Here is a 23,955-nt window from a genome sequence, read left to right as displayed (position 1 = left end):
CCCCCCCCCCGCCATTCATAACTTCCCCAAATTCCACGCCCAGAGATCTGAACTCTCATCCGCCTACCCTCCCGGGGCTTTCTCAGGAACGTGGGGCCAGGTTACTCACCGTCGGTGTTAGCTGGAACACGGTCTTAAAGAGACAGCGCGGCCTGACTGCCCCCGCCTTTTCGCCGGCGGGTTGGGGGCTCCGGGTGCCTCGCCTGGGGCGTCCGGGGAAGTGGCCCCGCTCCCCTCTCCCGGGGAACGCACCATCTCGTCGAGGGTCAGAGGGTCTGTGTGCGGCCCACCCCGGAGACCCCCACCGCGCCGCGGGCCGCTCCGAAGGCGCCTGCCGCGCACCGCGGCTCCCGCCGTCCAGGCTCCACCCCGCCCAAGCTCCTCCCAGCCCAACCCGCCGCCGAGCGCGCCGCGGGAGCGCCGCCCTGGGGCCCCGGTGGCCCGGGTCGCGTCGACGCGCCTTCGGTGCGCGGCCCAGGCTCCCGCCGGGTCGTGTGCAGAGCCGAGGGGCTGCGGTCCCGGGACTCGCCGCCGAGGGGGCTCGCTCGCCGCAGCTGCTCGGCCTCCCGGGGGTGGCTCCAGGGGCAACTGCGGGGCCGGCAGCCGGCTTCACGCAGCTCGGTGCACCAAGGTATCCTTACTGGGAATTTGGAATGCACCGTACTTACACGGTGACGAGGATGATGGCATAACTAGGAATTGACGGGGACAGGGGGGCGTCATTCGCAGTCCGGACTGGTCCTGCGCAAAATGGCACAGGAGCTGAGGTGTGTCGTCAGCGTCCGTACTGTGCCTCACCCCCAGCCCACGCCCAGACTCAGGTGTCTTTCCCCACCTCCTTCCTATCGAGTGGCTGTCAGGAAAGGCCAGACAGCGCGCGAAGACCTGGCTTGAGGCCTTACTTCTCACTCACTAGCTTCGTAGGAGTAAGAATCCTAAAGCTCCAGGGTAGCTCTGCTGATGAGATGGGCGTATAAAGGAAAACTTAGGAACTGTGGAGACTGGACAAGCCTTATGATACACTACGATATCCCCACAGAAGGGGTTTCCGGGAAAGGATCTTCAGAGTATCAGCAAGAGCCCCCAGCCTTCCTGTCCTGTGTCAGCTAACCAAGGAGAAAAGGAAGTGCTATCTTTTCATACTTACTAGCTAAAGTCCTTCTGCTGAAAGACAAGTTTCAGCCCTCCTTACAGTGGCAATGTAGCCGGGAGGGGGGGGGGCAAACAACTTGGACAGTGCTTCCAAAAATACTGACTTATTTCACTGTGGAGGGGGAAAGACTGTCTTCTAGCTGGCCATGACTGAAGTTCCCAAGTTTTTATTAAACTTAGGGGCTACTACCACTAAGCATTAGCAAAATCACGTGGTGACCATGAATTTCTCTTTATTTCTTAGCTTATGACAATGTTCGGATGAAAAAAATGCATTTCAGAGCGTGCAAACAATAGTGTTGAAAGCTATGTGTTTAGGGGTGCCTGGGTGGCCCAGATGGTTAAGTGTCTGCCTTCAGCTCAGGTCATGATTTCCAGGTCCTGGGATCAAGCCCTGCGTTGGGCTCCTGGCTCAGCCGGGAATCTATTTCTGCCTCTCCCCCTGCTCATGTTCTCTGTCTCAAATGAATACACACAATCTTTAAAAAAATAATAAAGCTGTGTGTTTAAAGGTGCGTGTGTTCATAGTCAAATAAGGGTTTGTTTTAAAAGTGATTGTCACGTTAGAAGACATATGCTAGTTGGCACTCATGAGGTTGGTTGCTATAGCAAACAGACTCCAAGCTAGAGACTTAGAATCCATGTAAATATTACATTTAAATCAACAAGAAACCCTCTAGCAGTGAACATTTCTTGGCCTGTTTTTGGTGATTTTTCTGCTTTGGCGTGATGTGACGTGATTGTTGGCTTAGTGGGATTAAAAGAAAACCAAGTCATTTGGAAACCCTGGGATTTCTGCTAATTGGTGATCGTACACAAATAACATGAGTAAACTATAGCAGTGGCCACTCATTTTAACAACTGAATTCCACTGTGGTGGGATTTACCCTTGTCAAGCAAGGAAACATGGTAGTTTCTCCCCAAATAATTTTATTTTTATCATTAAAAAAATAAGTACATAGAAAGTAAGTACCTACATAATCTATCTATGTACGATTTTGCCTCTTGGCCCGTAAGACCTAAAATGTGTTTAAGACTATTAGTTTGTATTGGGGCACCTGGCTGACTCAGTCGGAGAAGCATGCAACTCTTGATCTCAGGGTTGAGTTTGAGTCCCACATTGCGCGTAGGTAGAGATTACTAAAAATAAAGAAAAAGAGACAATTAGTGTTTTGGTGAGAATAGTTGCTCAAAGACTTGAAAACACTGGGAGAAATATCGGTAATCAATCTAAAAACAAGTCACATGATTCTGAGTGATTTCCCTTAGCTTGATGAATCAGTAAATGTTTACTAATACTGCTCAGTTGTTGCTGTTCATTCAGGAAGCCAATGCAGAATTTGCAATTACTGAAGAATTAGACTTTATAAATAGTCTGCATGGGACAATTAGAGGCAAGAATATTTAAAAGAAAACATTAATTCAGTACAACCTGACACGGAATCTGCTAATATATGTTACCACCGATGGTAATAAAAACATATATGGAGCAGAAAAGGGCTTAGATCAGCAAATTTACAAAGCTTGTGAAAATTTCAGGTGTTTAAAGCCTATGGTTATTCATCGTATTATTCAATGGCAGATATTTTGTGGAAAATATTTGAATCTGTTATGTATTCGTGAACCAGTAATGTCAATGGTGAACTTTGTTTGGGAATTTTCATCAGAAATAGACACCGAGTATCTTGACTTGCCCTACTATCATTTTCAGTTCGCAATCTTTTTGAGCTCGGGGCTGAGATTAAAATTTTTCTAAACAAGAACTGCCCTCAACTACTCTTATTAAACACTGAATGACTTTGGAAATTAGCTTTTGGTTGCAGACTTGATACTGGGGTGATTTTTGTTGTTGTTGCTGTTGTTTTAAGTAGGCTCCACGACCAGCATGGAGCCCAATGTGGGGCTTGAACTCATGACCCAGAGATCAAGACCCAAGCCGGGACCAAGATTCAGCCACTTAACTGACTGAGCCACCCAGATGCCTCTTGATACTGTTTCTTAATGAAGTCAGTGTAAAAGTAGAAGACAAAATGGTGTTTATATGTGAAATTTATTCTCTGATGAAATCATTTTAACAAACTTTGAATCACAAGTAATATCAAGCTGCTTTTTACACTTCCTGTGTTGTCAAAAATAAAACAAGAAGCAAGATGTCCATTCCTACATAAATTTGTAGTAGATACATTTTCTGAGCTCAAACCACACACAGCTCCAGCAGAGTTTGTCAGACATCACTGCGAGTAGAAAGAACACTTCCATATTTCAAAATCCATTTAACTGTGCAATTGAGAATATTCCACATAATCTTCAATTAGAAGTGATTAATCTACAGTGTAATGACATACTAAAAAGGCAAATAAGAATCTAATTATGTAAGAATGAACATGCTCAGTTAAAATCATATGCTTGTGTATTAATACATCAATATTTGTTAGTAACTGTACTGAAAAACATTTTCAGAGAGGTAATACATAATAACTCATTACAGATCGGCATTAACAGATGAACATTTGTAATCAATTTGGATGATAGGAAACATTAACTTTGAGCCCTAATTGACATGTTATTTTCAAAAAATAAAAGAATCCCATTCTTTTCATTAGCAGCTCCATATTACAAAAAAAAATGCACTCGATCATTATTATTATACTGTGAATTCTGTCAATAAAATTTTGTGGAGGGCGCCTGGGTGGCTCAGTCAGTTGAGCATCTGCCTTTGGCTCAGGTCATGCATGAGTCCTGGGATCGAGCACCGTGGGGCTCCCTGCTCAGTGGGGAGTCTGTATCTTCCTCTGCCCTTCCCCAACATTTGTGCTCTCTCTGCTCTGTCTCACTCTCTTAAATAAATAAATAAAATTTTAAAAACAGATTTTGTGGAGATTTATTTTCTCTTGTTATGTAAATGCCTGCATAATTCTCAATTCTGCCTCTTGGCTGGCAAACACTAAAACATTACCCTCTGGCCATTTACAGAAAGAGTTAATTGTCCTGTTTCTAAGCAGTGAAATGTGCACATTTCCCCAGAAATTCATTTTTAAAGCTTCATCTTTTTGTAAAAATGACACATGCTCATTGTAAAAATGCATATTATATAGGAGGAATAGGAAAAGAAGCTACCCTCATACCCCACTACCCAGAGGTAAGCGTTACAGATTGTGGGAGCACCACAAATCCGTACACATGATTTGTGCCAGTATTTCTAAAAATGTGCCCCTTGGAACACTACTTGCTCAAGTTGACCCCCAACAAACAGATTTGTATAATGTTTCTTGATAACATTTAAAAAACTCGTAAACACGGGGCGCCTGGGTGGCTGAGTTGGTTAAGCATCTGTCTTTGGCTCAGGTCATGATCCCAGGGTCCTGCTCAGCGGGAAGCCTGCTTCTCCCTCTCCCTCTGCCACTCCCCCTGCTTGTGCTCGCTCTCTCAAATAAATAAATCAATCTTAAAAAAAAAAACACTCATAAACACAAAACAAAATTGATCGTTGTAAAAAGTTTGGAAAATATAGGAAAGTTTAAGAAATCAGTTTTTAAAAAATCACCCTCAATCCTATGATATCAGTTAGGTTCCCCAGCAGGATGTGATGGAATACTCACATCGGGTAATTGAGAATTTAATCAAGGAACAAAAGAGTTCCAGGGTTTGGGGAAAATGCAAAGGACAGTTACTGTTCCTGGAGCTAGGCCAACAGGGAGCCTATCTCTGGGTAAGGGTGAGGAGGAGGGAGTGATTTGTTACCAAAACTCGAAGACAGTGGCTATGTGGAGAGGATGTCTGATAAGAAAATGTGGTCTTCAGTTGAGAGGATGAAGTCAACCCTGCGGGACACCACAGGAAGAGAGTTGAGTTCTCTAAAAACTCATTTCCTGAAGCCTCCCATTGGCCCAAACCAACCGGAAGGCAGAGAACAAGGGAGCCCCTTGATTCAGTCCTCCTGGGTCTGTGCATGGCCCTAGGGCTCAGAGAAGAAAGGAGAAAAAGGGTCTGCAGGGGCAGAGAGAAATGCACATGTCACTGCCAAAGGTCCCCAAACTCGTCTCCAGTGAGCACCAGTCTGTGAACTCACACTCAGAGATGAAGTGCCTCCGCTCCGTACAAACACATTTGGATCCCCACTCTTCTGACCACTGCACTCTTCTACTCTGAAAAGAATCAAAACTACTCAGGCGGTGACGGCACAACAGGTCAGAACATCCAAAAGGTCAGGTGAGCCTATGACATCTCGATGATGTTAGAAAGTAAGAAAGCCATTATTAGACCTGTCTCAGGTGGTGGTAGGAAAGGTGTGAAGAGGCCACACAGAACTCCCACTGGTAGTATGAATGGCAGATGATGCAGGGAAAAAATCACTGTAATTACTGGGAGAAGGTGAGCCAGGGATCTGTGAAAATATTTTTTAAATGATATAAAGTTTTTATAAAAGATTCCTGTGGTGCACCCATGTGTTTTCATTATTTTTTTTTTTACCAAAATTAATCAAATCACTACACAAATCTTACTCATGTTTTGGTCATTACACAATAAACCTATAAAAATATAGAAATGTACTGTATGTATAAAAATAGAATGTGTAAGTCTACATTAAAGTGGAAAATAGACCAAAGCATAGTAACTGAAAAAAAGCAGGTTACAAGACTATGCTAGGGGTTTAATCCCCTTGCGTGCGTGTATTGTATGCCTAAAAAAAGAAGTTTCGAAGGGTGGATTCCAAAATGTTTACAGTGATCCTCTGAGGATGGAGAGACTGATTACAGGTGACTTTTACACTCTCTTGTGCCTTTTTCGAACTGGTTAACAATGATCTGGTAGTATTTTCACATTATAATAAATACCAGTCAGACAGTGCCCAGCTCGTGAATGCATGTGCTCAAAGCTCTGGTGTGCCTTCGTTGAAGAGACTCACATTGCGTTTTCTTAAAAAGCAGGTGCGACCACGCTGGCGTGTTTAACCCAGGACACGCTTTGTGCCTGGGAGGTGGCGTCTTAGCCATTGTGGGGACGGGCAAGGGGCTTTCTCCTCCCCGTCAGTTCCCCGGGTCCTTTGAGCACCCTCCCCAGGCTGGGACCGTCCTGCAGCCTCCCTTCGCCCCTCACCCCGCACGGACATGCTGCCCCGCCACCCTCCCGCGCGCTTTTTCGCTGGCTCCAGACCCTCAGCCCCTGGACCAATCCCCCAGACACATCGGTTACCACCGGGTCACAAGGACGCCGCCATACGGTTGCCAGAGCTGGCGACTCTCTGGAAAGTGGAGAGCCTGTGAAAGACGATCTGGGCCATCGCTTCACTCCATGCCACATGCAGATGGGTGAGGGGTGAGTAGATGCCATCGATGAAGAGACGGTACATTAGTTTGCTGGGGCTGCCATACAATTTTGGTGGCTTAATAATACAACAAAAATTTATCCTCTCAGTTCTGGAGGGCAGAAGTCCAAAATGAAGGTACTGGCAGGGCCGTGCTTCCTCTGAAGGGTCTAGAGAAGAAGCCTGCCTTGCCTCCGTGTTTCCTGGCCTGTAGCTGTACCATTCCAGTCTGTAACTCCATCACCACATCACCTTCTCTGTGTGCCCTTCTCTATCTCCTACAAGGAGGCTGTGGTTGGATTTAGGGACCAACATAATGCACATGGTCTCATTTTTTTTTTAAGATTTTATTTATTTATTTGAGAGAGAGAGAGAGCACAAGCCAAGGGGAAAGGAGGGAGAACTGAGCAGGGAGCCTGAAGTGGGGCTTGATCCCAGGACGCTAGGATCATGACCTGAGCCGAAGGTAGACACTTAACTGACTGAGCCACCCAGGTGCCCCACATGGTCTCATTTTGATCCTTATCTTAATTACATCTGCAAAGACCCTATTTTCTTTCTTTTTAAGGTTTTATTTATTTATTTGACAGAGAGAGAGCACAAGTAGGCAGAGGGAGAGGGAGAAGCAGGCTCCCCGCTGAGCAGGGATCCTGATGCTGGCCGATCCCAGGACCCTGGGATCATGACCTGAGCTGAAGGCAGACGCTTAACTGACTGAGCACCCAGGTGCCCCCAAAAACCCTTTTTTCAAAAAAGGTCTTGTTCCTGGGCTCTGGGTGGACATGAATTTTTTGGGAGTGGGCACACTATCTAACTCCATACAGACAGACATACAGATAGATGGATTCAAAGGTACACACTGCATGGGGGTATCATAGGCTGAACTGTGTCTCCCCAAAACTCTATGCTGAAGACCAAACCCTCAGTATCTCAGAATGCCACTCTGTTTGGAAACAGAATCTTTGCAGATAGATGATCATGTTGAGATGAGGTCATCAGGGTGGGTCCTAATCCAATATGACCTGTGTCCTTATCAAGAGGAAACCACCTCACACCCTTAGGATGGCTACCATACAAAAAGAGAGAGAGTGAGAATTACAAGTGTTGGTGAGAATGGGGAGAAACTGGAACCCCTGTATACTGCTGGCAAGCATGTAAAATGGTGCAACCACTATGGAAACCAATGGCAGTTCCTCAAAAAATTAAAAATAGAACTACCAGATGATCCAGCAATTTCACTTCTGGTTATGTACCCCCAAAGAACTGAAAGCAAGGTCTTGAGGAGATATTTGAACATCCATGTTCATTACTGGCATTATTGGCATTGTTCACAATAGCCAAAGGGCAGAAACAGTCTATGTGTCCCTTTGGGAGAGCCACACTGAAAATTTTCCTGACCCAGAGTGGAGGGCTGAGGTCCGTGGGCAAGTCCTGGCTCTGCCACCAGCTTGTTCTGTGACGTGGGCAAGTCACTTCCTGTCACTCTGGCCCTCGGCTCCTGATGTGTAAACACTGGGGTTGAATGGAACTCTTCCAGCTGGCATGGTTTTCATCTACTGAAAACAATGGCCCCAGTGTACCAGCCAGGCAAAAGCATGCCTTTCATGCCTCAGACTCATTCAGCCTCAAGAACTGTGGAGGCCAGCTCCCCAAGAGTGGCCCAGGGACACTGATGTCAGACCTGTGATGTCAACACCCACACACTGGCTAAAAGGGCCCAAGCCCCCAGCCTCTCTCAAGTTGTCACTAAATGACTACCTGAAAAGACACAAGAGGCTAAGATGAGGGTCTCGTCCTGCTTTCTTACCTATGATGCAATCAACTTTGTGCCAAGCACCCACCAAGCATGCCCTGCCCTCACCCCATCAGCCTCCTAGGGCACATGTGTTCCTCTCCATTCAGCTGACCCAGATTAATCCTCTTGCCAGACACTGAGAGTCCATGGGGGCTCCCAGTTAGGCTGGCACTGGCCTCAACTTGGCCTCCCAGAGTCTAGCCTCCTCCTGCTCTGTCCTCTTCTCTGGTTCTCAAGGATGATCCCACTTGTCAGAGCTGTGCTCTCCCTGGTTTCCAATCTGCCACTCTGCTCTGGACTGCGGATTACTGCCTGGCTTGCTCCTGAATGTTAACACATGGCACTTGCAAGGACAGTCCCATAGACTTAGTCACTAGCTGGATTCTAATTTCTCTTTCCAAAAGGTATCAGCAAAAAGAATTTTTTTCCCATTTTGGGTTATCTCCTTGAGTATATTTCTGGTTGGTGACATTTTCTCAGATTCTAAAATTGTAAAATACATGTTATAGCAATCACACAAATCTTTATGGGACCAGAGGAAGTGAATACTAAGGTTGGGCTGCCCTGGCAAATCCAGGTGAACACTTAATGGGACTGTGTCTCAATAGTGGAATTCCTTGCTCATCCCCAAGCCCTGGATTTTGCCCTATACCCTATTCACTTACTTCCCTAAATCTCCCTCTCCTGTCTTCTGGTTCTAAGTATTCCCTCCCCGCCCAACCTCCCCATTGAGTCCTAGCACCCAGCCTTTGGAACAAGCAGGCATCAGATTTTGGGGAATGAATTGATGGGCTTGGGCCTATCACCCACCCCAATACAGTCACTGTCCCTTTCTTGTTTTTTTGTTTTTTGTTTTTGTTTTTTTATACCATTAAACACTCTGCCCAGACTAGGCCTTTGGCTCTTGTCTTCCAAGTGCATTGTTATAGCAGAAATGTAAAGAGAAATAAAAGAAGCTTATTCTTGCCATGAAGGTGACACAAATTATCTGAGTTGGGAAAGAAGGAGGAGAGGGGCACAGAAAGGTTAGAGACTAGGGTGGGTGGTGAAGGAGGGGCCCATCATTGCTCTGGCCTAACACCCCCAAAGGGGGCCAACAAGGAGAAAAACATCATTTTCCCCCTACCCTTCTAAGTTCTCTGTGGAGAACCTTGTAACGAGACAGAGTAAGAAGAGAAAAACCAACAGAATTTTATTAACATGTATACCTCATGTATACATACCAGGGAAAAATAAGTACTAAGATGGCTTAGAACTTGGGCTTAAATACCACCTTCAGCTACAGACAAAAGAAAGAAGGATGTGGGGGAGCCCAGTCATGGGAGATGATTAGGCAAAGTACAGAGAACAAGAGTAAGGTTTGTTCTGCAGATTTAAGTGCCTTCTCCATTAATAAGAGTTTGTTTTGATTTAAAGCTGTTCTCTTTCTGGTGCAGAGAGGGAGATGCCTTTATAAATAGAGATTTCTTTTATAAGATCTTAATCTTTTATAAGATTTCTTATAAAAGGGAAACTTCTACTCTGTTTTCAGAGCTTCTCCTGGGTCTGCTGTTTCTCAAAATAATCAGCTCAAAATTATCCTAATGCCAGGCGCCTGGATGGCTCAGTTGGTTGAGTGTCCAACTCTTGATTTTGGCTCAGGTCATGAACTCAGGGTCCTGGGATAGAAACCTGAGTTGGGCTCTGTGCAGAGTCTGCTTGAGATTCATTCTCTCTGTCTCTCTCTCTCTCAAATAAATAAATCATTAAAAAAAATCCTAATGCCAAAGAGGCATATTTTGGGGTGGTACTTTCTGGTCTTGTACAGTGTGAAGGGGACCCCAATAGTCTGAGGACTAGAGAGCTGCAGAGAGGACTGCACAGGATCTCTGAGGTGGGTAGAGAGGCCTGGAGAGCCCTCCAGCAAGCTTCCCTAAGCCTTCAGAGGAGTGGAAGTGGCACTGAACATTCAAGAGGGTAGACCTCTGGAGCCCAGAGCCTTACTCAGGGCCTGCATGAGCCAGTGAATGGGGGCAGAGGGCCAAGGGGTGAGTTCCTTCTGAGAACCTAGGGGTGACTTGGGGAAGGGGGGAATGTGGGAAATATAGTAAACAACAAAATCTTCTTCCAACCCAGAAAATCTCTCCACAAAGGTAGTAGAAAAAGTTTTTATTGAATAAGCATTAAATCAGTGAAGGAAATCAGAATGTCACCCCAAAATATGCCTTTTGACATAAAAATTATGTTGAGCTGAAGGCAATTAAGAAGCAACAAATGCAGGAAAAGCTATCTCTACCCTTCCCCCTTTATGCCTAAAGGCAGGACATAAATTCTCCCTTTACTGGGGACAGACTCTTATCAGCCCAGAGACAGCACCAGAGGAATCTTCTACCACCCTTCATTCCATTAGCTTCCCCCTGTACATTTACCTTCCCATACTTTGCTGCCTTTGGAAGCTGAAGACTGCTTTCCTTTGTCCTGTCATTTCTCTACAAATTGTTCTTTTCTTTTTAAAGATGTATTTAGAGAGAGAGCTCAAGCAGGGTGAGGGTCAGAGGGAGAGGGAGAGAGAATCTCAAGCAGACTCCACACTAAGTGCAGAACCCAAGGCAGGGCTGGATCCTACAACTCCAAGATCATGACCTGAGCAGGAATCAAGAGTTGGACACTCAACTGACTGGGCCACCCAGGCGCCCCTACAAATTGGTAGTTCTTTACTGAAGCTGCTTCATAAGCCAGAGTTCTAAGCCACCACTTCAAGTTATTCTTTGTTTTCTCCCACTGTACAGGTTTGTTTTTATTTTGTTAGAGTCCCAGCTGAAAATCCCAGATGGGCAGAGGTGAAGTTTTGCCTGCCCTACCCCCGAATGTGATGCACTAACTCCTGTGATGTTTGCATTTTTTTTAAGTAGTCTCCACACCCAAAGTGGGACTCAAACTCACAAACCTGAGATCAAGAGTCATCAGTCAGGTGCCTCAATATTATCCTTTCTTTCTTTTTCTTTCTTTCTTTCTTCTTTCTTTCTTTCTTCTTTCTTTCTTTCTTTCTTTCTTTCTTTCTTTCTTCTTTCTTTCAGATTTATTTATTTATTTATTTATTTATTTATTTATTTAGAGCACAAGTTGGGGAGGGGCGGAGGGAGAGAGGGAGAGAGCATCTCAAGCAGACTCCACTCTGAGTGTGGAGCCGGACACAGGGCTTGATCTTATGACCCTGAGATCATGACCTGAGCTGAAATCAAGAGTCAGGCACTTAACTGACTGAGCCACCCAGGCACCCCTTGCATTTCACAAAGACAGCTCCCAGGTCCCTGAGGAAACTTTCCTGAGTTGTGAGACTGGCCAGAGTACTATGGCTTATTTAGTCATTATAAAGATTTACCTACATTGAAAAGGACAGAGAAAGGCATTCTGAAAAGAAAGGGAGTAGGAGAAGTCTCTTCCCTTATTTTCAACAAGGAGAATTAAGCCTATTTGTAATTTGTGTCTGGCCTTATGGGGATCTGACTGAGCCAACCTACACTTGTCTGGACTTGTCCTGAATTGACCAGGGTAATTTCTACCACATAATGGAATGGAAACTTAAGCCAGGAATTTGATTCAAGTGGAGATTTTTTTTTAAGTGGATTTTATTTTCGCATACCTGAATTCCTGCTGTACACCATTTCAAGCATTTAAAGGTAAATGAGGTTTAATTCTCACAAAAAGCACATGGCTTCTGAATAGGAAGAGGTATTGGAGCTACCTCTCAGGGAGGCCAATACACACCTGCCTTTGCTCTGACACCTTAGCTGGAGGGCACAGCACAGTATGTGGCAGTCACATTCCTGTCCCTGACACACACCTGTAAGTCATTCCTTGGTCAGAAGCCCTGCTTAACACCTTCCATGGCTCCCACTGCTTTCTGACTAAAGTCCAGGTGCCCACCCTGACTCAGGCCCCAGGGATGTGTATCCAAGTTCATCCTGACCGCTGGGCTACTCTGAGCTCTCCCTTTGGTTCCTTGAGAGCACCAAGCTATTCCCTCTGGTGAAATCCTGCTTACCCACCAGGTGCAGCTGGAAGGGCACTGCCTCTGGGGGCCTTCCCTGACTCTCCCAGGACTGGGTTAGGTGCCCCCTTCATGTGCCATTCCTCTCATAACCCCCTGAGGGAAGGGCCCTGTCTTTTCATCTCTGGTGCTTCAGTAGGTGCCAATTAGAGCTGAATGAGTAAATGGTGGGCAGGTGGGTGACCAGGGCCTCCCTCACCCAGGGCAGTCCACCACACCCGGTCCTCTCTCAGGGCCAGCAGCATGCAGTGAGGCCCACCTGATGAGCAGCAGGGGTATGGCTGTGTCCTGGAGCTGATCTGTGTGTTTCGCATCCAGCACACTCTGCTTTGCTGTCTGGGCCAGCTCACTCTGCTCACTGCCTGTCAGAGGCAGAGCTGCTTCTTGGCTCACATGGGGAAAAGGATGGATGGACAGATGGATGGACAGAGGGACAAATGGGGGGGGGCTTATGCCTCAGGGCCACAGTCTCCCTCCTGGGGGCTCCCCAAATCTCTCAGCTCTTCTTGCCTGCCCTGGTGGGGATGGCCAGACCAGGAAAGTGACCAGAAGGGTGCCTAGAAGGACGCCTGACTCAGCCTGAGACTACCCAGCATGACAGAGCCTAGAACCTGGACACAGTAAATTTCAGGACAATGGGGGAGAAGCAGGATGGCCTGTGGGAACCCAACGTGGCACACAGCCACACAGCCTTTAGGGCCATGTGTATGCACTGTTGTATTAGGCAGGCCTTACTGTGGGCAACTTGAGTTTGTCTCAGTAGGTGAAGGGTTGCTCCATTAATTTTGACTAAAATGGTCCCTTTGGAATAGAATTAGCATTTTACTATATAGGGGAAGAGAAACTTTTTCTCTTACGCTCTTAGGTTCTGTACCCAAGTCCTGCAGCTTAAACGAACAAAAGACAGATTAATAGGAGAAAAGGCATAGAAGTTTTATTTTATGTGCATGGGGGCTTCACAGAAAATAAGTGAAAAACCCAAAGAGGCTGTTAGACTCTGGCATTTTATATACTATTTTAATAAAGGGTGATAAATTATGGAGAAGTAACTAGACGAAGGAAAGGGGGTTTGGGCTCCTAGGGGCTGTAAATTGTGGGGAGGTGACCAGGAAATGTATGGTAAACTAGGGTTGTTTAGGAAGGTTTGTTGTGCAGACTCATCTTTGCAATCTCCAGTCTTGTTATAGGAGAGGAACAGTTTTACAAATGGAAATGTATGTCCTGCTTTTTAGCAGAAAGGGTTAGAACAGAGATTTCTACCTGTGCCTGCTGTTTCTTAATTGCTTTCAGCTCAAAATAATCCTTATGCCAAACTGGCGTGTTTTGGGGTGGCATATTCTGGACCCCTTCAACTGCATTAGCTGACATCACAAACCTACATACTTTGGCACCTTGTTTTTATAGGGTATAGAGAAGCTAAATATATTTGGGTTTGTTACTAAACAACCGTCCCATACAGAAACATGTTTCTATTCATAAAATTTGCTAGTCTGCTCATACAGAACTGCTGGTATGTCTGCTAACCAGTTTTCTCTGTAAAAGAAAGGTTACAACCAATTAAAAATTATAATCAACATATGTAGTTAAAACTACTAGAAATAATAAGGGTGAAGAAAAACAACTGCATATGAAGAATATGCAAGAAAAGTAGGATGTACTTATTCATAAGGAAAGGTATGAAAGATGTGTTTTTGCTGAGGAGAAAAAGAGTTATTTTATTTAAAAAAAAGAATGACTGGTTGTTCCAGAATGAAAGGAGGAAAATATAGAAAAACAGACGCCTGAATGAATTAAGAAAACTGTAGAAGTTTTGCAGAAAATAGACCTTATCTCATGTAATTAAGCTGAAAAAAGACCTAAATGGATTTATTTCAAGGTCTTAAAAAAAAAGCCTTAATAACAAAAGCACACTGGTACAAAACTAAAATATGGTCTTCTTTCTGTTAGAATGACAAAGTTTCCTGAGATTATCTGTCTGCTCTTGATAAGAGATGGTAAAAAGTTTCTTCTTTACTTTTTGGTAATCTGCCTAGGATACCAAGATCTTATCAGAATAATTTCCTGTGCTTCATGCTAACCTTTGTCATATCTTCAATTATTTAAGAGCACCAAGACTTTTCACATTGAAAAGAGCTAAGGTTTTCTACATTTCTGACAATTTTTTTCTTCCCCAAATCAAATCCCAAATGAGGGGCACCTGGGTGGCTCAGTCGTTAAGCGTCTGCCTTTGGCTCAGGGCGTGATCCCAGCGTTCTGGGATCGAGCCCAGCATCGGGCTTCTCTGCTAGGAGCCTGCTTCTTCCTCTCCCACTCCCCATGCTTGTGTTCTCTCTCTCTCTGGCTGTCTCTCTCTCTGTCAAATAAATAAAATCTAAAAAAAAAACAAACAAACAAACAAAAAAACAAATCCCAAATGAAGTTTTTTTGACCTCAGATTAACTTTGGGATTTCCTAGAGAGTTCCTGGAAATTTTCAAAGGCTTTGTTCTTTCATCTTGTAGACAAACAGATGTTTAAGTAATTAGGTTTATTTGATTTGTTCAATTGCATAATAACAAGGCGTTGTCAAATAGAACTTTTAACCTTTCTAGGTTATATTTGTATGGGTAAATATTACTAATGCAAAATATTTCACAAACTGTGTAATGTTTATAAAAATTTGTCAATACCTTGGCTATCCATGGTATGTCTTGATACAATGCCATCAGTCAAAATCCTGGTTATTATTTTTGTTATGTGTCACAGAAACAATGAAATTTTCTTGTCAAATGAACTCTCTTCAGATCTTTAGAAGCTGCCAAGTTCACTGAACTGCTAACCCAGGATCAAGTAGAACAAGAATTGATTACATGGGACTGAGTTAACTGATGAAGCATGATTATACCTACTGTTCTGGAACAGTCCTAGTTCTTTAGAGTTCTATTTTCCAGACATTTCACTTAAACTATCTATAACTTATAACAGTTTGGTAGATGATGCTTTTGTAAACAGAAATCAAACATTTATCTTTTCTCCCTATCTGATCCCTTGAGAATTTGGAAACGCTTATTAAATATTCTTATTTCTGTGGCAATATAATTCCTTGCATAAGTTCAGTAAGAATCTGTTCTTGTAACAGGACATAACTGGTTAAATTTGGACAACATTAGTTAAATAACCCAGGCTTTAGGTGAATGTCCCATATTTCAGAATAATGCAGAGAATCAGATAGGACCAGATAGTTCTAAGGAACCAGGCTTAATTTTATGAAGCCAATGCTTATAAAGTCTTCTTGGAAAAATGAGCCTGGGACTTGGCTTACAGGGTTCCCAGCCTTACAGGTGAGTAAGGAAGGTCACTTCTTGGCAGGCCCAGGAACCTCGGGTTATTTGGGGGATTCCAGAAGAGAGAAATTCATCCAAATTTATAGGTACTGCAAGCAAAATCTTCTGGAGAGTTTCTGGCATGGCTTCCTCGCCTAGAGCGGATTTTTAAAATCTAATCTAAGATTCCTTATAAAAGTTCCAGCAAAGCAGACTCAAAACTGCCTATGTGGTCAATTACCATTCTTGCTGCACTTATGTGGATAATCAAGCCAAAACCTGGTTTATTTTGTAAACAAGAACCAAAAGCAGGCGACTGTGTTTGTTTCCATGGAAAACTACAGCGCACCCTTGTGGGCTCCATCGCTCACGTTTCGCAGCTCCTCACCAAATTCTCAGTTCTTCTAAGTTCCCCTCTACATCTAGCTACAAGTCTCCAACCTGAGGCTCCCAGTGTTTCTCCCACCTTCCCGACTTGGCATCACTGAGAACTAAAACTGCCCTCTTCCCAAAGCCCTGCAAGCTAAAGCTGGAGGACTTGACATAGACTTAAAAGAAATCACCTTCATGCCTGCTGCTCAGAAACATCACCAGATCACTCAGGGCCATCACCAAAGACATGGTCTTCAAACTGAAGACCGAGGAACTCGTGGCATTGCCAGTCCCATCCTCGAGCCCAACATCTGGAAATCTCAACAGGCTGATCTCCGGACTCAGAGACTGGGTTTCCAACCATTAACTTTCTTTCCTTAAATTTTTATAGAAATTCCTCTCATTAGGGGCGCCTGGGTGGCTCAGTCGTTAAGCGTCTGCCTTCGGCTCAGGGCGTGATCCCAGCGTTCTGGGATCGAGCCCCACATCAGGCTCCTCTGCTGGGAGCCTGCTTCTTCCTCTCCTACTCCCCCTGCTTGTGTTCCCTCTCTCACTGGCTGTCTCTCTCTGTCAAATAAATAAATAAATAAATAATCTTTAAAAAAAAAAGAAATTCCTCTCATTAAATGCCTGGACACTCCCACCACCCAGCACATATCCACTACTGCTCAGTCCAGGTAGGTGGTGCAGCTGACCCCGAATGAGCAAAAGGCAATGAAGTAAGAAAATGGACTTCTGCTCAAAGAAGAATATCGCTCTTTTCCTTGGACAAGAGGGGGACTGACAAACTCTCTCCCTGATCAAACCTGAATCAGGCTCCTCTGTGCTCTGCTCTTTCCAATGAGTCTTGACTTTTGGACTTCCGTGATCATCGTTGCGTCATCCAGTTTTACAAGCACTCTGCTCAGTCAAGTTAGCCAGAATCACTCAGCCCCCGTAAGTGGTCCCTCTCAATATCTGATCAGGTTTCTCAGCCACCACCACCTGCAGATGTCTGATCACCCTGCCTGCTGCCTTCAGCAAGATCCTGTTACATAGGCTAGCCAGAATCCCCCTGACCCCTGCTGCTTCCTCTTAGCCACTTTCCATCCCCTGACCCCCACCCTGCTCCTTGGCTATAAATTCCCACTTGCCCATGCTGCATTCAGAGTTGAGTCCATTCTCTCTCCCCCACTGCAAGACCCCATTACAGTGGTTGTAATACCCACCGCCCTGGTCCCCCTTGAATAAAGTCAGCCTTACTGTTCGTTAACAAGTGTCAGGAAGAATCTTCTCTCTAACTCACTCTGCCTTTCCTCTGAGGGAGTGAGCCTCTATGACTCTTTCCCCTCTGCTCCTGGGGAGGACCTAGGTGCCCTGCCCGAGGAGGATGAGTCCTGATCCCCTCCCACTCAGGGCTCCCTCGTCTGCTACCTTATATTCAGGGTGGGTCCCCAGGGGCTTCTTCTAGAGACACACCCAGTGCTTGGGCTCTGGCCCTAGGACATCATGTCTCTCTGTGCCCTGGCCATGTTTTTTTTCAGGCACTGGGACCCTCCATCTGCCATCCCCACGTGCAGCCCCTGCCAGAGGCTGCTGCCCAGCACTGGCTGAGAGCCTGGCAGGACTGGGCATGCCAGAGCCCAGGTACTCCAAGACACTGGCCCAACAGATGTCCACACTCCCAAGTCCTGGTATCCTGCCCCTGGAGTCCTTTCAGGAGGGTTAGAGCTGGCTGCTAGGTTCAGATGATTGCTTTCTGTCTCCTTAAGCGCTTGACTTGGGGGCTTCTTTTGTATGTCCTGAGACACTGCCCTGGGGGTGGGCTGAGGTCTTCTGGAGAGTAAGAGTAGGAGGTCTGCCCTCTCCTCACTGACAGCAGCAGCAATGAAGGGAGAAGTCCCCTCCCAGGGCCATGTGTACATCCTGTCTGCCTATGGGAACAGGGCAGGTGGGTAGGGAGGCAGGCTCCCTGGGGCAGGTGAGGGGCATCTGACTTCACATCTCCTATTCTTTGCCCCCATGGCCAAATGGCCCAAGAATGGGGATAGGGTTGGCACTGCTCGGAGAGTCTGATCAGGCCTGGGGCAGAAAGCAGGAGGCTCATGCTTGTGACCTTCCTCACCCTGCGAAGTTGATGGACACTGGCCCACTGGTCCAGAGAAAGACCCATGCCTCTGCAGCCTCTAGATGTTGCAGGACCCCTTTGGGTACATCCTCATGACCTCGTGGCCATCAAGAGGACCAGCTCACAGGGACAGATGGCTTATCCACTCTAGGAAGGTAGAGGCCTGGCAGCCCACAACAGAATGGGTTCTGGCCTCTGTCTACTGAGTGATGGCTGCCAGCTCAAGCCCTGAGGTCAGGCAAGAGGACAGCAGGACTGTCCTCCATACCAACCTCGGCAGGTTGCAGACACTCTACAGAAGTCTCTGGCTTTCCCTCCTGCCCTGGGAGATGGACTTGACATTCACTTTCTTCCATTTTGGTGACCAAAGGCCCTCTACTGGCATCTTGTCCAGGAAGTATCCTAGCTTTCAAGATGCTCTGTTCCTGCTACCGGAACACTTTGCATTCTTTGTCTGGCTGGAAGGCAAAGGGAAAAGCCAGGAGTCTATTCTCTTTGGGGGACATGCTTGTGGTCTTGGTACCTGCTGGGTGTTCAGAACTTTCTTTCCCTTCGTTATCCTTCGTTAATCCTTCCCTCAGTCCTCCGCAGTGCCAGACAACAGGGGAGGAAACCTGTTCCAACTCTAAGCCAGAGGCCTTAAATTCCAATGCAGGGGAGGACAGCTAAACATTAATGAATGGCACAGCCTTGGGGAATAAACTTGGACCTCTTGTTTTCTCTCTTTGGATAAACACAAGGATATCTTGCTCTCTCGGCCCTAGGCTCTTTCTTCATGTCATGCAAGGACAGTAAGCATGGCCTCCTGCCTCATGGCCGGCTCCTAGGAAGAGAATCCAAGGTGTTTGCTCGGAGGTTGCAAACTGGTAACCCCCAGATTCTGGCCCATGGGCATGGTTTAATAGGTCTGCACTAGCCCAAGCAGTAAATAAGTTTGCCATTAAAAAACTGGAAGGTTTCCAGTATAAATCTAGATTTTCATCTATTAAAAAAAAATAAAAAAAAAAATAAAGACTTGGCAACATTGGGCCTTGATTCTGGCAACAAGTGCGTGGAGCTGAGTCACGGCTGCTCCCAGTCTCCCCATAGTCCCCATCAAGCCTGGCTACCCACCTGGCATCACTGCCATCCTTAATCAGATGCATCGCCCACCTCGTCCTTGTGGTATCTGGGTTTGCTGCTGCAGCTGGGGTCCTGGTTGGGGCAGTAGCATCCAAGATCCTTGAGGAGATGACCCCCTGGCAGAGGTTCCAGAACTCCATGCCTGCCCTGTCAGGCCGCCCACCTGTCCAGCACTGATGCCCTGCCCTGGCCACAGGGTGGCGGTATAGCATGTGGAAAAGCTTTCTGGCCTGAGGCACAACACTAGGGATTCTCGATCTCTGTCCCTGGCCAGGGGTGACCCTGGTCAGGCCTGTTCTCGCCCAGTCTGCCGCTTCCCCTCAGGTGAGGAATATTCATTGCTAGATTTTTATTTATTTTTTAATTAAAAATATTTTATTTATTTATTTGTCAGAGAGAGAGAGAGAGCACAAGCAGGGGAAATGGCAGGCAGAGGGAGAAGCAGGCTCCCTGCTGAGCAAGCAGCCCTATTCAGGACTCCATCCCAGGACCCTGGGATCATGACCTGAGCTGAAGGCAGATGCTTAAGCAACTGAGCCACCCAGGCGTCCCTCATTTGAATTTTTTAGAAATTTTTGTCTGACTTCTTTCACTCACCATAATTATTTTGGGACTCGTCCATGTTGCTTTCATAATAGTGCTTTTGCTTTCGATAACTTGTACCATTCCTGTATATGCATAGATTGTAATTTGTCTACCTGTTCAATTGTTGATGGGTGTTTGGGTTATTTCCAGTTTGGGGCAATGACAAATAAAACTGTTATGAACATTCCTGTACAAGTCTTTGTGGGGCATTTGCTCTCCCTCTCTTTTTTTTTTTTTTTTAAAGATTTTATTTATTTATTCGACAGAGATAGAGACAGCCAGCAAGAGAGGGAACACAAGCAGGGGGAGTGGGAGAGGAAGAAGCAGGCTCACAGCGGAAGAGCCTGATGTGGGGCTCGATCCCGGATCGCCGGGAACACGCCCTGAGCCGAAGGCAGACGCTTAACCGCTGCGCCACCCAGGCGCCCCTGTTCTCCCTCTCTTGAGTAAATAGCTGGGCGCCGAATGGCAGGACTGGATGGTAGGTGTATGTCTAACTTTTTAAGAACATGCCAAACTGGTTCTGGTTCAAGGGGATGATGTAGGAACATCCTGAGCTCATCTCCTCCCACTGAATCTACAGCTACATATGGAACAGTTGCCTCTGAAAGAAACCCCAAACTAGATAAGTGATTCCTACACATCCCACTCGCTGGCTCAGTCGGTGGAGCTTATTACTCTTGATCTCGGGCTTGTGAGTTTGAGCCCCATGTTGGGTGTAGAGATCACTTAAGAAAAATAAAATAAAATCTGGGGCGCCTGGGTGGCTCAGTCGTTAAGAATCTGCCTTCTGCTTAGGGCATGATCCCAGGGTCCTGGGATAGAGCCCCGCACCGGACTCCCTGCTCCTCGGGAAGCCTGCTTCTCCCTCCCCCACTCCCCCTGCTTGTGTTCCCTCTCTCACTGTCTCTCTCTGTGTCAAATAAATAGATAAAATCTTTGAAAAAAAGAAAAAGAAAATCTTAAAAAAAAAACCCAAAAACAAAAGAAAACCCTTAAAACCCTATGGGTAGGAGAGGCTGAGACAGTCTTGCTATAAACCCCACCCCCAGTGCAGCGACCCATAAGCAGGAGGAAACTCGGAATCCACAGCTTTGCCCTGAGGAGTGAAGGATTTGAGCCCCGCATCTTGCACCCCAATTTTTGAGACCTACAGCTGGGAGATAAGCCTCCAAAACATCTGTCTTTGAAAGCCAATGGGGCTTTCAACAACGGCCAGGGCAAAAAAGCACCAGTTCTTACAGGGCTCCTGTGGACTCACCTGGTCACCCTTCGGGGCCCCCCAGAGACGCAGCCAGTCTTTCTGTGAAAAAGGCCTGAAGCTCTGGCCTGAGGGGCAGGCATCTAACTCAACATACATCTAGGGCCTCCTGAAATAAGCCCCAAAGACAGAGGCCAGCGGGTATCACCTGTGTGGTCTCCCTCTGCCTCACTCCAGGTCACCGGTATGTCCCGAAATGGAGCTTGTCCCCTAGTCTAGCACCCTGTTTTTTGCGGCTACCACCCTTGATCCCTTGTATCCGGTGGCCAGCGGGGCCTGTGCTCCTGGGTCCCACAGAGCTGTCCCCAATGCGGCAAGAGTTCTTAACCGGCCGCCACTCCCAGGACGCAACAGCCGGTGGTGCCTATTTGCGCATCCTCACAGCCGCAGCCTGAGGGCAGGCTTCTAATGAAACACTCATCGCGGCCTCTGGTAGTCCTCTCCAGAGACCTCAGAGGACAGGTGCTAGCTCTGTGCTCTCCCTCTGCCTCATTCCGCGTGGCCAGTGTCTCCTGATAAGGAGTTTGTGAACCAATCTGCTCCTGTGGGTGCAGCCCAGGAGACACCTTTTGATCACCTGGCTCAGGTGGCGAGCACAGCTCACGTTCACGGGTCCCCTAGGACTACAACAACTGGAGAAACAGTTCTGAACCTGCGAACTTGAGAAGTCATCTGCGACCTTGTTCACTGCAGCATTACTTACAACAGCCAAGACAGAGAAACAACCTCAGTGTCCACCAATGGATGAACAGATAAAGAAATGTGATGTATGTGCACAATGGAGTATTATTCAGCCATGAAAAAGAAAGAAAATCTTGCCACTTGTGACGACAGGGACAGACCTTGAGGGCATCATGCTAAGTGAAATAAGTCAGACAGATGACAAAGACGAATACTATATGATCTCACTTACATGTGGAATCTAAAAAAAAAAAAACATAACTAGAGGTGCCTGGGTGGCTCAGTCAGTTAAACGTCTGCCTTTGGCTCAGGTCATGACCCCAGGGTCCCAGAATCAAGTCCCGCATCGGGCTCCCCGCTCAGCGGAGTGTGCGCTTCTCCCTCTGACCCTCCCCACCTCGTGCTCTCTCTCTCTCACTCTTTCTCTCTCAAATAAATAAATAAATAAATAAAATCTTTTAAAAATTTTTTTAAAAACTAAATAAAACCCCAAAATTCATAGATTCAGAGAACAGATTGGTGGCTGCCAGAGGTGGGGGGTGGGGAATGTGAAGGTGGCCAAAAGGTATGCACTTCCAAAAATAAATCTGCATAATAGCTAACAGTAGCTAACATTGGTTTGGCTTGATTCCATGCCTGTTGTTAGAATTTCCACGTGTATTAACTTACAGACCCTCACAACACCCCTGAGATGTAGGTACTGCTATAATGTTGACTTTCATTTGACAGCAGTGAGGCTCAGAGAGGCTAGGTAACATGGCCAAGACTGCAAGGTTAACAATCCCAGATCTGCCACTTCCTAGCCTGTAACCTTGGACATGCTTCTCACTGGCCTCACTGCCCTCAGCTGCAATAGGGGGATAACAAGGATGCATACATCACAGGACTGTGAGGAGACGGCTAATTCAGGGTCTGGTTCAGAGTCTGAGGTCAGGAGATGGTAGTCATTTTATTACTGCATGTGGCTGCAGGATCAAGCCCAGTAGGTAGACTGTTGGACTGGAGGAGTATTTGGACTCTTTTAAGGAGTCCTGCTGAGCCTTGCAACCTTGAGCAAGCCACCCTTCCTCTGGGTACCACGTATCACCCACCCCAGTCCAGGACCCACCCCGTGCTGCTCACCCATCATCTGAGTCCCTTGCTCTTGGGCCTGACAGCCTTGGCCTGCCTTTCCAGAGCAGCTTCTGCCCAGGGACCTGCCTCCCTACCCCTGCTCCCCCACTGGCCTCCCGCTGGCAAAGCTCCAGTCCAGCCGCCAGCACACAGCAATGGCCTGAAAACAACTTTACTGAATGAGCCAGCAGGTGCATCTGCACTGGGAAGCCAGCCCTCCTGCCAGTGCCCTGCTGACCAGTTTAACCCTCATGTGCTGTGGGCCCCCATTTCCCCAAGGCCCCCAACCTCTAGCTGGACACTTTCTCTATAACCACAGCACTTGGCTTAGGAGAGCCTGAGGGTAGGGATGCTGTGCTCCCCTGAACACGGGGCTGTGGGCCCTGTCGGCACTCAAGGAATAAAATCAGATCACAGAAAGGACAGCCTCCCTTGAGCCTCTGGGAAAAGGACTTTTGTAGGTACCTGGAAGGCTGGTGAGTACCCCAGTAATCCAGGGGTGTTTCCAGTGACATCGCCAAGAGACAGGCGCTGGGCTGTCATACTCTAGGAGGAGCTTGCCGAGGAGTGCCAGCATGCAAAGGACTGAGCGTCTTCTGACCCTGTGGTGAAGGCAGGGTGGCGGACGGAACCCACTGCAAGAGAGGAAAATGCCCTGGCCTGGTTGCCACTTACCCAGAGGCTTCCACTTCTCTCTCAAACTCCTCTAGGACCTCTGCCTTGATTTCCACCAGGAGCTGAGGCATTGGCGGCGGCCACTTACCAGGGACACCAAAGAGAGCCAAGAATGAGAGGAGATGGGGTTTCACTTCTGCCCAAGCCTCCCGCTCAACTCCCTTGAATGGGAAATGCACTCGGCTCCTGGACAAGCACCCTCCTTTGGAGGTGCACCCCCCTCCCCCACCGGAAATGCTGGTGGCTGTGGGGGAGGATGGCTTCTCTGTCTCTCTGTGAAGGAGGCTGTGCTCCGCTGCTCTCCGCCAGCTTTCCCCATACAGGCAGGGCACTGGCCACACATTTCGTTTACCTGGGGCAAGTTTCTACGTGCAGGTTTGTAGTGCTGGAAAGGACCCCAGAGGTATTCAATAACGTTTCCGGTCTTTGGCTATTGGAGAGTCTGGAACTCTGGCA

The 23,955-nt window shown here is 46.9% G+C and overlaps 1 protein-coding gene and 1 long non-coding RNA gene across 4 annotated transcripts in view; both read right to left on the bottom strand.

Annotated features, from left to right (window-relative positions):
* Window positions 1-370, bottom strand: part of ITPRIPL1 (ITPRIP like 1) — a 4,367-nt gene extending 3,997 nt beyond the window's left edge. For all 3 annotated transcript variants that reach the window (XM_040623159.1, XM_040623157.1, XM_040623160.1), the window contains exon 1: window positions 110-370. The gene's annotated coding sequence lies outside the window, so the exon portion shown is untranslated. The remainder of the gene's footprint in view (window positions 1-109) is intronic.
* Window positions 371-2,070: 1,700 nt separating this feature from the next.
* LOC103671537 lies at window positions 2,071-23,703 on the bottom strand. Its single transcript, XR_005832831.1, has 3 exons — window positions 23,588-23,703; window positions 23,290-23,459; window positions 2,071-2,292 (listed from the first exon to the last, which is right to left on the bottom strand). It is a non-coding gene; the product is annotated as an uncharacterized LOC103671537 (long non-coding RNA).
* Between the last annotated feature and the right edge of the window lie 252 nt (window positions 23,704-23,955).

The sequence above is a fragment of the Ursus maritimus genome, unplaced genomic scaffold (assembly GCF_017311325.1).
Source record: "Ursus maritimus isolate PB19 unplaced genomic scaffold, ASM1731132v1 scaffold_6, whole genome shotgun sequence".
Taxonomy (NCBI): Eukaryota; Metazoa; Chordata; class Mammalia; order Carnivora; family Ursidae; genus Ursus; species Ursus maritimus.
The sequence above is the reverse complement of the archived record's forward strand: the minus strand, read 5'-3'. Positions and strand labels throughout refer to the sequence as shown.